Source organism: Cervus canadensis, chromosome 10, assembly GCF_019320065.1.
Source record: "Cervus canadensis isolate Bull #8, Minnesota chromosome 10, ASM1932006v1, whole genome shotgun sequence".
Classification (NCBI taxonomy): Eukaryota; Metazoa; Chordata; class Mammalia; order Artiodactyla; family Cervidae; genus Cervus; species Cervus canadensis.
In genome coordinates, this window is record NC_057395.1 from 78,408,568 (window position 1) to 78,412,137 (window position 3,570).

General features: G+C 43.5%; 1 non-coding gene across 1 annotated transcript; it reads right to left on the reverse strand.

Annotated features, from left to right (window-relative positions):
• Positions 1-2,367: 2,367 nt before the first annotated feature.
• Positions 2,368-2,474, reverse strand: LOC122449113. The gene has a single exon (XR_006271915.1). It is a non-coding gene; the product is annotated as a U6 spliceosomal RNA (small nuclear RNA).
• Positions 2,475-3,570: the final 1,096 nt, after the last annotated feature.

Here is a 3,570-nt window from a genome sequence, read left to right on the forward strand (position 1 = left end):
ATAGCTGTCCTGTTCCCTTAAAATGTACTAAAGCCTGAACCTGGCATGGCGTCCACATACTGATTGACTGACCAAGCTGTTAACTTTTCAGCCTCCATTAGCAGGGTTGTAGTAGCTGCTGCAGACTTCCCAGGTGGCTCAGTGGTGAAGAATCTGCCTGCCAATGCAGAAGACACAGGAGACTTGGGTTTGGTTCCTGGTCAGGAAGATCACCTGGAGAAGGAAATGGCAACTCACTCCAGTGTGCTTGCCTGGGAAATCCCATGGCCAGTCCTGGCGGGCTACAGTCCTCAGGGTCACAAAGAGCCAACAGGACTTAGTGACTGAGCTCCAGCACCACCAGCAGTGCCCGCTACTGCCTGTAGGCCTACAGTTCGACATAATTGTTTTGAGAAATAAGCAACCACCTGAGTAGGGGGGTCCCAGTTTTTGAGCTCATACACCAAGGGCGGTTCTCTTCCTCTCTTAAATGTAAAGGTCGAAGGGTTTATCTAAATTTGAAAGGGCCAGGGCAGGGATCTGAAGTAATTGCTTTTTCAATTCTTGAAAGGGCCCTTCGGCATTCTGAATTCTACTCAAAGGGATCATTCTCCTTTCCTTTCAACTTTTCACAGAGAGGCCTCGTCATTAGACCAGAGTTAGTGAATCCAGAAGTGCAAAACCTGGCCATCCCTTGTAAACCTCTAAATTGTCTTCTAACTTTAGGAGGCTCTAGGCTGCAAATGGCTTCTTTCGTTTCCTGGGATGGCCTTCTCTGACCTGTGAGAATGAGACCTAGAGTGGGTTACCCCAGTCTGGGAGGCGTGAGTGTGCATGCTCAGTTGTGTCCAACTCTTTGTGACCCCATGGACTGTAGCCTACCAGGCAAGAATAGAATTTCTCAGGCAAGAGTACTGGAGTGGTTGCTATTTCCTCCTCGAGGGGATCTTCCTGACCCAGGGACTGAACCCACATTTCCTGTGTCTCCTGCATCACGGGGGGATTCTTTACCCCTGAGCCATCAGGGGATTCTAGTTTGTGATATTTGACCCTTTTTCTTGGACACCTTATACTCTTTATCGACCAGGTGGTTCAGGGTAGGTGTAGTAGGTTTGTCACAGGCCTGCTTAGGAGGGCTGGTGATCAGAATATTGTCTACATATTGGAAGAAGTTTCCCTTTTGGAGATGTAGACCTTTTAGGTCTTTAGTTGAAGTTTCCTCAAAGACAGTGGGGGAATGTTTGAGCACTTGGGTCAGGACAGTCCAGTGGTATTGCTCTTTCTGTTTTGTGTTTGGGTCTTGTCACTCAAAAGCAAAAATTCTTGTGATGCTGGGGTTAATGAAATACATAAGATGACATCTTTTAAGTCTAAAACAGAACACCCGGGTCCTGGTGGACAGCAGAGTGGCTGGCAGGGCATAGGGATTGGGGACTTTGGGATGTATATCCTCGGTAGTTTCACTGACTGCCCTCAGTTTCTGGACCATCTGGTATTTCCCACTGGTGGCTTCTTTTTTTTTTTTTAATTATTATTATTATTTTTTCCCACTTATTTTTATTAGTTGGAGGCTAATTACTTTACAATATTGTAGTGGTTTTTGCCATACATTGACATGAATCAGCCATGGATTTACATGTGTTCCCCATCCTGAACACCTCCCACCTCCCTCCCCATCCCATCCCTCTGGGTCATCCTAGTGCACCAGCCCTGAGCACTTGTCTCATGCATCCAACCTGGACTGGCGATCTGTTTCACACTTGATAATATACATGTTTCGATGCTGTTCTCTCAGATCATCCCACCCTCGCCTTCTCCCATAGAGTCCAAAAGTCTGTTCTATATACATCTGTGTCTCTTTTTCTGTCTTGTATATAGGGTTATCATTACCATCTTTCTAAATTCCATATGTATGCATTAGTATACTGTATTGGTGTTCATCTTTCTGGCTTACTTCACTCTGTATAAGGGGCTCCAGTTTCATCCATCTCATTAGAACTGATTCAAATGTATTCTTTTTAATGCCTGAGTAATATTCCATTATGTACATGTACCACAGCTTTCTTATCCATTCGTCTGCTGATGGACATCTAGGTTGCTTCCATGTCCTGGCTATTATAAACAGTGCTGTGATGAACATTGGGGTGCATGTGTCTCTTTCAGATCTGGTTTCCTCAGTGTGTATGCCCAGGAGTGGTATTGCTGGGTCATATGGCAGTTCTATTTCCAGTCTTTTAAGGAATCGCCACATTGTTCTCCATAGTGGCTGTACTAGTTTGCATTCCCACCAACAGTGTAAGAGGGTTCCCTTTTCTCCACACCCTCTCCAGCATTTATTGCTTGTAGACTTTTGGATAGCAGCCATTCTGACTGGCGTGTAATGGTACAAAAAATATGGAATGCTTCACGAATTTGCATGTCATCCTTGCGCAGGGGCCATGCTAATCTTCTCTGTATTGTTCCAATTTTAGTATATGTGCTGCCAAAGCGAGTACCCCACTGGCTTCTTTTATGGGGAGGATGGGGGAATACAGAGTGGTTGGCACAGTCTAATAAGGCCCCAGTATATTAGGGCATCCAAAGGATGAGATGGTTAGATGGCATCACCAACTCAATGGACATGAATTTGAGCAAACTCTGGTCTGAAGGGCTAGGTGCATGGGGTACCCTGTGAGCCAGTGAAATCAGACTAAACACAGAGGAAAAAGAAAAAGTTAGATATTATTACCCAGATTCTACTTTTATTTCCTGGGAGTTGTTAATGGACTTTGCCTGTGACACAACCAGCCAACTGACCAAATAACCCTTAAAGCTCCAGCACTACTAAAGGCTATTCCAAGCTTGAAATCTTGAGTTAAATTCCACCTAATAACCAACCTGTGACCAGCTTTCCGTATCACAGCAGTTGGAAAGCCCACTAGAAAACCATTTGAGGGGAATAAAAAGTACCATCAAATCCTTTGGCATTGGGTTTGAAATAAGCTAGCAAATTGTGAGAAGAGCAGAAATATTGTTCACCTTTGGCCTGTCCCCCAAAAGACAAATTAAGTCGTGAGTCCCTTTATGATTGTGTTTTCCCCAAGAGAACCTTCATGAGGTAATTTTGTTTCTCTTGAAAAAAATATATTAGCAGCTGTGAAAAATAATGTTAACGTTAGTTCAATAGGATGTAAATAAAAGAGGCCCAGTCAACTCAAGTTTCTAAATTGAGAGTGTACCATTATTTAGACTCTACAGATATTGAAACGAGAGGAGAAATGACCTAAGGTTATGGCACTATTTTCAATTAAAAAAAAACAAAACAAAATACCTTGCTTTGAACCACAGTGCTGCACATTAAAAACTCATATCTCCTAGTGACTGGGGATTAGGTGTTCCCAACGCAGCACCTGGAAAGTTGTAATATTAATAGGTATGCTTATTCTTACTAGCATATGCTTATCTTCTACAATTTTGATAACAGGGTTGGGTGAGTCATTTTCTTTGTTTTCTGATGCTTTCAGGGTAACTCTAGGAATTACTAATTAGACACAAGTGCAGCTGACTTACAGAATTAGTGACACCGTCAGAGATGCCGAGGGGGAGACAGTA